The sequence below is a fragment of the Vigna angularis genome, chromosome 3, assembly GCF_016808095.1.
Source record: "Vigna angularis cultivar LongXiaoDou No.4 chromosome 3, ASM1680809v1, whole genome shotgun sequence".
NCBI lineage: Eukaryota > Viridiplantae > Streptophyta > Magnoliopsida > Fabales > Fabaceae > Vigna > Vigna angularis.
Window position 1 is genome coordinate 38,297,564 of NC_068972.1, and position 10,847 is coordinate 38,308,410.

Below are 10,847 nucleotides of genomic sequence, written 5' to 3' on the forward strand. Positions count from 1 at the left end.
TTTGAAAGGATAAGTATTCAAATATTCATTGCTTAAAATAAAAATCAAAGAAAGAAGATCAAACTCATTAGAGAAAATTTATAAAAATAAATAAAATTTATTTATGATTTACATGTTGATTACAAGGATACCTATTTATTGTCTAACCTAGGAGGTTTGTTACTATAGTTAGTTGTAAATTTAACTATAATAAACTTAACTGGTCTTAAAATTATCAATTAACTAGATACGCCAACTATATTGGATTACAAGACCATAAACTATAGGTAACATTTTGAAGAATCTTGTAGCTTTTAAGAAAAGTTTTACATGTTTGTGGGATAAACGTTAAGGTATTTAATAAAATAATGATTGCTTCATCAATGACTTTAACTTTTATGAATTAGAATCCTATACAAAAATTCATGCTACATGGGTATTATTCTCGTGTAGTCAAAATTACATTAAGAACACCACTCCTTAGCTTGGAGTTGTCTTATAATTTTACTCAACATATTTTAAAGGAAAGAAAGAATATTACCTTTACATGTAAGAATATTCTCTCTCTCTTTTTTTTTCCTAATTTACTTTAATTTTGGTCTTTATTAACCTTCTTTTTGTAACCCTTGTATTTTCTGAAATATTTCTTCTTCTTAGACCAAATGTTTAACACTCTTCCTTATCTCTTTTAATTTTTATTTAATTTCTTGAACTTTCTTCATCATTTACACTCTTCTTGTGTGTAAATAATTTAATTATGTTACATTAACATATATTATATATAAAATTGTTTTTCACCTCTAATTTTGACGTTGTTTTAAAATATGTTCTTGTTATACTTTTATTTATTTATTTATTTATTAAGATGCTTTGTTGTGCATGATTCAAGGCTTCGTTATGCACCATTACATGCAATGTACAAAAATTCACAAGTTCTTCGAGACAGGAGTAAGTGAAATAATTATTCTTACTCTAAATCTTTTATTTTATTTTAGATTAAAACTTCATATTAATTAGGTGTACTATACTTCTCTTTCATGAAAATAACACTCTTGGAATATGGCCCATAAAAGGACATACACATAATGCAATTCTCTCTCACCTTATTTAATATATATATATATATATATATATATATATATATATATATATATATATATATATATATATATATTGTTAGAAGAAAAATGTTGAGATATTAACATGTATATTACAATCTTTTGTCCTTTACAATCTATAGTTTTTTTTTCTTTTGTAGGCTTAGAAAAGTTATTTACCGATTTTATAGTGTCTTCTTATTTTCTTAACATAATTTATATGGAAGTGAAAACTTCTTTTAAAGAGATTATATATCATAATACAACAATTTCCTTAAGAAGAAGTTATGCCATCACGTCTTTCAAATGTTGGTAAAGATTTTAGTGTCTTGTAATATAACTACTTCATTTCAAATGTTAGTAAAGAATTTAATGTCTTGTAATATAACCATTTCATTTGAAGTTGTGCCACCACATTATTCAAATGTATATGTTGTTAAGGAATTTAATATTGAACCTTATGTTGGGATGAAATTTGAGAATATTGAAAAGATATTGAAATTTTACACTTAATTTGCCAATAAGAATGATTTTAGATTATGTGAATAAAAGACAACTGTTTTGGTATGTTACAGTGAAGGTAAGCACATGAAAATTTATGTGAAAGGTGAAAAAAAAAATTGTATTATTAAATGATTCAATAATGTGGGCTCAAAAGTATGTTATATGAGACATCATAAGAATATAAGAATATAAGTGTTGTAACAAAAACTTTTGGTGTAAAACTTTGAGAAAAAATATTACCTTTCATAAATGTGTATGCTATTTTAGATAATGATCACTCATCATTATTTAATAAAGATTGAAAGAATCATACGAAAAATATTTAAAAGAAAAATTCTTCTTTAACTTGGTTATTCGTAGTTATTCATCACACAAAAAATAAACATAAAAATTGAAGAAAACTAGAACTTAAAAAAAATATATAAAAAATAAGAAAAAAAGATTTATCAACCTATTTGATTATAAAAAAACACAAACAGAAAACGAAAAACACATAATTTAAAACAAATAAAATAGGTTTTGTAAAGTGCAAGATAGTCTATTAGAGTTACATAGTTGAATGCCTTCAAACTTGATTTAAATCCAATATTTATATACTACTTAATGAAACCTCATGCTTGTATTGTCTTGGAAAGATCTAACAACTCTAAGCTTTTCAAATAAAAAAAAAGAAATCAACAAAACCATGAATCCCATGAAAATAAGAACTCATTCAAACAAAGAAGAAAAAAACAATAGGAAAATGGATTAATAAACAAATGAAAAGAGAAATAAATGATATAACAGGTCATCTTTAAACGAATAAGTGTTAGAAAGATTCACTACATAAGCCTATTCAAAATAAGAACTATAAGGAGAAAATCAAACTTATAAGGAAAAATTGATAATAACAACATAAAATCTATTTATGATTTTTGTATTGATTACAATAGCTTAATTAACTTAAGAGGTTTGTTGAGAAACTAATTAAAACTCTAACTAGTTGTAAAAGTTTAACTATAATAAACTTGATTACTCTTATAATCATTAACTAGCTAGATATATTATCATTGATTATAAGACCACCAAATATAACTTCTTGCTTAACCTTATAATTTTTGAGAAAAGTTTTACATGTTTGTTAAATGGAGGTTAGTTTAATTAATAAAGTGTATGTTTCTTCACTAGTTTTATGTTAGGAATTTACTTCTTTATTTTCTCATTAATTAACATGGTTATTATTCAAATGTGGTCAATATCATATTTAGAAAATCAATCCATAACTTAGATTTGTCTTACAAATTCGATCAACTTGTTTTAAAATAGGAAAGAATTTAGCATACATAATTATACTCTTCTCTTATCATTTATTTTAATTTCTTAATCTCTTCAATTACTCTTCCATACAAGAATATATATATATATATATATATATATTTATAAGAAAAAATATAAGCTAGTCTAATTCATTAAAAATTAGTTGTATTCAAAGGAGATCTCGCTAAAAAATAGAAATTAACTATCATTAAAATTATTTTTCCATGTCAAGAAGATAAAAAGTTGGACTAAGATTGAGTTGAGGAAAACTTTTGCTTCAATATCTTTTAGCTTGCGTTGGGATGAATAAATTTAAATATTTAAAATTTGAATTGTTTTAATTTTTTTAATTGTTTCGATAAATCAATTTAAACCTTTTTATTTTTATTTTGTTAAAAGTAATTTAATTTTTTTATATACAAAAAATTTAATATATATATATATATATATATATATATATATATATATATATATATATATATATATATATATATATATATATATATATATATATATATATATATGCTGGTATAATTTTCTACGAGTTGTGGAAATGTTATCAATTTAACCTTAAATATCTAAGAATGTGATGATGTCTAGCTAAGGTGATGTTACCCGATCCTAAGAAAAGGAAAATAGTCTCTAAAACCTTTGATTGCATGTTCTTAGGCTATATTGAACATAGTGTTGCATATATGTTTTTGGTTCTTAAAAGTGATATACTTAAGAGTAATTTTATAGTTGAGATGAAAAGTGCTATGTCTTTTGAACATGTGTTTCCCTTAAAGGTTAATAAGACATCTAAACATGTGGATAATAACAATAGTGATGCCTTGTGTGAGGATTTAAGAAGAAGTAATAGACAAAGGAAGGAAACTTCCTTTGGTAATGATTTCTATACCTATCTAGTTGATAATGATCCAAGTAGCTTTGTAGCACTAATGCAAAATAATGGGATAAGGCCATTAGGATTGAAATTGAATCAATTCAGAAAAATAATACTTGAACCTTAGTAGATATGCCTAAAGGAGCAAAACTCATTGATTGTAAGTGGATTTTTAAGAAAAAACATCACCCGATGGATCTATAGAGAAGTTTAAGGCAAGATTAGTAGCAAAAGACTTTACTCAAAAATCCAACATAGATTATTTTAACACTTTTGCCCTTATGACTAGGATTTCCTCCATTCGAGTGTTGTTAGCTTTAGCAGTTATCCATAAGCTAGTGATACATCAAATGAATGTTAAAACTGCCTTTTTGAATGATGATTTGGAAGAGGAAATTTGTATGACTCAACCTGAAAGGGTGTGTTGTTCCTGGTCAAGAGAATAAAATATGCAAACTTTTAAAATCTTTGTATGCATTGAAAAAAGCACGAAAACAATGACATGAAAAACTTGATAATGTATTGCTATGTGATGATTTTTTACCAAATGATGTTGATAAATGTATGTACTCTAAATCTAAAAATAGTAATTGTATCATTATATGCTTGTATGTGGATGACATGTTAATTTTTGGTACATACAATGAGATTGTCTTTAGAACTAAATTATTTCTAGGATCAAACTTTCAAATGAAAGATATGGGTGAAGCCAATGTAATTTTAGGTATTAGAATCATAAGGAATGAAGATAATATATTATTATCCCAAGAACAATACATTAAGAAACTTCTTAAGAAGTTCAGGTATTACGACTTTAAACCTATGAATATCCCCTGTGATGTTAACTCTAAATTAATGAAAAGTAAAGGAGAATTTATATTTCAACCTCAGTATGCCAAGATAATTAAGAGCTTACTACATTTGATGAGATTTTCTAGACTTGATATTGCATATGTAGTAGATAGACTAAGTAGGTACACTCAATGTGCAAATTAGGAACATTGGGATGTATTTGCAAGGCTTATGAGATGCCTAAGAGGTTTAATAGATTCTCCCATTGAATATAGTGAATTTCCCGATATAGTAGAAGAGTACAATGATGCTAGCTGGATATCTGATTCAGATGAGACAAAATCCACTAGTGGTTATGTATTCACACTTAGGGTGGTACGATTACATGGAGATCAGTCAGGCAAACAATTATTGCAAGATCAACAATGTAACATGAGTTTATTACTCTTGAGATAGTTGGTAGTGAGACTGAGTTGAAAAACTTCTTAGTGAACATTCCACTAGGAATGAAACCAACCTCATTTGTGTTAATACAATGTGATAACCAATCAGTAATAACTATAGCTAAAAACAAGAATTACAATAGAAATAACAAACATATACAATTAGGACATGATTTGGTGAAGCACTTGTTAAAGAGTGAAATTATTTCCACTGATTATGTGAAGTCATAACAGAATCTAGCAGATCCTCTAACTAAACTTTTGGGAAGAAATATGATCTTAGAAACATTGAGGAGATCCCATGAATAACTTAAGCAACTTGCAAACAAACAAGTGATGGTAACCTAACCTTTGTGATTGGAGATCCCATGAATAACGTCATATGGGTAAAAAGAAGTCATTTGTTAGTTCTAATAGCACTAATTGATTTTAAATCAAATATGTCTATTCCTATGATGTGTGTGAAAGTGATAGAGACTGCATTATTCAGAGATTAAACTATGTAATTAAAATTCTATATGGTGAAAGAATTTTAGTTTAAACAATTTTTTTAATGTTTTTCATACCCCTTACAGGTGGTGTATGATTTGTAGCATGTACTTGATGAAATCACTTATATGAGTGTCAAGTGGGGTCGCTTGCATGTGATTTTGGCATGACCTCTAGAGCACTCATGAATATTGGACACTCACATGACCTAATAAGTGCAACACAACATTAACAACAAGGATTATGGGAGTGTATTATGATTGATAAATCTCTAACACACGTCAAGTGTGCTTGGTTCATATAGCTTCCTATGCCAACTACATTGTGTGTTGAGTTTTTAGTATCACAATGTGGGTGACAAAGTCTCAAAGTCGAACTAACGACCTCTTCAATCTGTGACCGTGACCAACTAGGGCTAATGTTGTCGAGTTTGTGCGGGAGGCACAACATTTTCTATAGTGGAGGTTTTCATAGGTGCTTCAATGATGTTTGATGGAGTTAGGGTTGAAATTGCAGTCATGCCATCAATAACCACAAGAAGAACTCATTAGTGATATTTATACCAAGACTGCTATTTTCCTCCAAAAATTTCTCTTCGACTAGGGTTGATTCATGACCCCCCGTCCATGATGCTAGGTGCTACACAATCACTAATGTGATGAAGGGTGTTAAGGTATTGATCAATGGATTCAAGAATTAGTCCAATATTAGAACCATCTATTGGAGAACAATTGGACCTGATTATCGAATTGGGAGACTCAACAAAGGGAAAAACACTTTCACGAAAATGAACATTGTGAGAGACAAAGCAAGTTTCTTTTTTCAAGATCAAACAACTTCCAATCTTTCTATCCACACAAATACCTAACAAACACACATCTTTGACTATGGCCGTTAAATTTGTCTTCCTTATTTTGATTGTGGGCATAACATAAGGATCCAAATATTCTAAAGTGATCATAGTTTAGTGCCTTCCCATGAATTTCATATGGTGACTTTCCATTTAATGCAAAAGAAAGTTTGAGATCGACCAAATATTTAGTCGATAATACACATTCTCCCCAAAATTTGATAGGAAGTTAATCTTGAAATCGTAGTGAGCGAGCAACATTAAGAATATGTAATGTTTGTGTTTCACTCTATCATTTTGCTCTAGTGTTCTAGTACAAGACGTTTGATGAATAATGTCATGTTATAGAAAATGTTATTTTAAGCACATAAGTTCCCATTGTTAGATCAGATAATTTCAGTGAGTAATGATACAGTGACACACATTTACATTCATTAAAAACACATTGCAAGGGTAAAATAGTCATAAAAAAGTGAACTTTTATCATTTCTCAAATGAATGCAAAAAAATGTTCTGTCAAAGTGTCATTTCTCAATTTCAATACAGTTATTGTATTGTCACTTAACAAATGTGATAAAAAAGTTCACCATATTTGCTACTTCTTTCTTTTCTTTTAATAAATACTCAAACTTTCCAAGAATAATCATCCATAATTGTTAAAAAAATAATATGCACTTCAAGATAATGGAGTTCTATACAGTCCCACAGGTCACAATGAATTAATTCAAAAATATTTGTAGCATGATGATCACTTGAAGGAAACAAATTTCACATATGTTTCAATTTTTCACAAACTTCACAAACTTTATTCAACTCATAACTCTTACACTTATCAAATATAATGAGAAGCATCTTTACAATTTTATCTAATGGATGTCCCATTCTATTTTGCCAAAGTTCTAGTTGGTTATGTATTCCCACATGATGTGTTTGAGTTTTGTACACCCCACGATATTAATAAAATTCATCATTCCATTTATCCACTCCAATCAGCATCCTCAAAATGAGATCCTACATAACATATAATTTGTTAATAAATTGTATCACACAATTTCCTTCACCAGTTACTTGAGAGACATATATCAAATTTCATTTCAATTTTGACATGTATAAAACATTTTTCAATATCAGTCCTCCCTCAAGGATCACAGTTCCCTGTTTGCAAGCTACCACTTGTTCACTGTTTGGTAATCCTATCAGGCATCCTAGAATTTCTTTCATATCATACAAAGTTTGTAACAAACCCATCATGTGGTTAGATGCACCATTATTAATAATCCACAAATCTCATATTTTCTTACCGGTCATTTTTTCTGTTTCATGTGGCTTTCTGGAGTTGATCATATCTACCAATACTTGCCATTGCTCATCAATCATATGTTTACTGGATTATCACTTATGTGAACATCATGTGTGAATGAATCTTCTTTAATATTCCTCTTCATGAGGACCCTGTTTTATATGCTATTACATGTTTGTTGGGTATCAGAGTCAATTATGTTTTAATACCATACTCAAATATTTTTTATTTTCTATCTTTCTAATAAGAATCAATACATATATATACAATAATTATATATATATATATATATATATATATATATATATATATATATATATTTCTTAGTATTTTATGTCTTTCATTCACTAGTGCAGTAAGAGGAAACGATACCGGTTAATTTCACTCATAGGCAGCGGTTCCTGAACCGAGGCATATTAAGGCGAGGCAAAAAGTGGTACACTCTTTGCCTCGGTTCCGAACCGAGTTATTTTGTCTGTCCCTACGGCCTCGGTTAAAACCTGAACCGAGGTAGTAAGATCTTTTTTTTTTCTTTAGCGTGCTTCGGTTCTTGATTTCAATTTCAGATTCTAATTTCAAACCCCAAACTGAAAAACGTTAAAAATGAACAAGACCCGCGCTTGGAGAGAATAATCCGAGGACATAACCACACTATTTCACAAACTCAACAAACTTAGATAACACAATTGGAACCCCAAAATTAGATGAATAGTTGAAACCCTAAGTTGCAAAAACAAGAACAAAAACCCCAAATCTGAAAATGAAAAACCTAATTCTCCAATTCTCAATTTCAGAAACCCTAAAATGCCAAATCGAAAAACGATTCACTCCGTTGCCGCCTTCCTCGCAACGCGCCACCGCCGTCCTTGCGCAATCGTCTCCATCGAAGAAGTTGGAGTTGGAACCTTCGCGGAAGCGCTGCCGCTATCAGACGCGACCTCGCCGCTATCAGACGCGACCTCGCCGCTATCAGACGCGACCTCGCCGCGTCTCTCCACGTCTTTGCTGGCCACTCACCTCCATCACAACACTCTCGTTGCTCGTCCGCGTTCAAGGGAAGAAGAGAAAGGGAAGAAGCTTCCGCCTATACTGCCTCGCTGCTGGTGCGCGTTCAAGGGAAAGAAGAGGATCTGGGCTTGCTCCGAAAGGGATCTGGTGCGCCTTCAAGGGAAAGGATCTGGGCCTATACGGCCTCGGTTCAAAATATAACAGAGGTAATATTACTATATTGTTTCTGTTTTGGTTCTTCAACCTAACCGGTGCCTATTAATATTGACTTGACTGACTTGACGTGTTGCAGGCGTGTTTCAGGTCTTTATGCTTCGGTTCTGCGTGCAACCGAAGCAGTATCACGTTTTCTGACCATTTCAAACGAAAAGCCTGGAAAGTTAGTATATGTTTAGGCACCGGTTGCCTTTGAAACCGAAGTGGTAGAGTTGTTCTGCACTAGTCTTCTTTGAACCGAGGCCTATATGGTCTCTTTAATTGCGAAACTGCCACCGCGTCTGGATAGACAACGGTTTGGTGTAAACAAAGGTCTAATGTGCGAGTTTAAAAGTACATTTTGTACTAGTGATTACGACAAATCACATATAAATCAAATTACATATAAATCAAATTAAAATTAGATAATCATATATCTTGATTTTGAGGCAATTGATTTCCAATCATATTGTTACCTTTACACTAATCATGGTTTGATAAAAAATTGACTATCTTATGTAACACAATTATATTTATAATCGTTATTAGATGATTTTTATATTTAGTTAGTTAGACTTTAGTAAAAATTTAATATTATTTGATTAATTGAAATTGACAATCCATAATTTGAATATATTTTCAAAATAAATGTATAATCAAAATTATAATTAAAGAAAAAATACTTGGGAAATTAAGCAAAAGAATGTATATAAAAAGAAAAAAGAAAAATTACAAAACTAATTATATATATATATATATATATATATATATATATATATATAAATAAACTATTATCTATATTTATATCTTAACTCAATCATTATGAATTTCTTCTTAAATTAAGACGAATTTTGATAATAACTATAGACATATTTGTCATTCCTTAAATATATATATATATATATATATATATATATATATATATATATATTAAATATATATCAATGTGTATGATATTTCTTTAGTTTTTCTCTTATTTTTTTTAATAATTTTGATCAATTAAATTGGTCAGTTAAAAATCTTAAACATATATACTTTTGTTAGAGATGTGAATTTAAATTTTAGTTTAACTTCTTGATACTTTATTTATAAGTGATTTGAGATTTTTAAATAAACTTCTGAAAGTTAAACTTAAATATAACTTACAAAACTGTTATGTAAGTTAAAACATATTTATTTTCTGTAAATATACAGGAAAATAAGGAAACTCCCATTTAATTAAAATAAAGGTCAAATATATAATATTCTTCTTAATCTAATTACAAAATCAGTTAACCAAACCCATAACACATTTATTTCATGAGGTAAAAGTTGAATGTCCAATAGTGTTTAATAACAATTTTTTTTTATTTTAAATACCTACCTATTATAGTTTGTCTTGATAAATTTATCAAACATAAATTTATCAAACATAAATACTTATACATACATAGAATTTCTTTATAAATACTAATAAAACAGAAAAATAAGGAGAAATTTACAAGATAAAATTATCTGAGGTATATGAAATAATTTGGAAACTCTTTTATATGTAACATTTTTAAAAATAATAATTTAAATTTTGTTCATGAACTAATTTGAATATGTATTTATTTCATTTTTTATATAAAAGTCTTCTATATTCAATTAAAAGTGAACATACAAAAGTATTTATAATAATAATTTACTGACATGTTATTATTATTAATATGCATTATTTTTTATTTTGGATAATTTAAAAAAAAAATTGGTATACGAGTGTAAGGTAAGAAGATTATCTAGGTTGAGATAATCTTTCATAGAAATTATATTTATCCTCTTCTAAAGTTCAAACCTGTTACATCTCATACACCATATTTTTATGTTATTTTTTTTTAGTTATACTAATGCAGAAGTTACTCTTTATAGTTAATATACCATATAGATGAGATATTAGGTATATTTACTTTTAAAAAAAAAATTGTTCATGAAGTGTTTGAAAAAAAGAATGTTCAAATAGTCCAAAATATAACACACTGTTGAATACTAT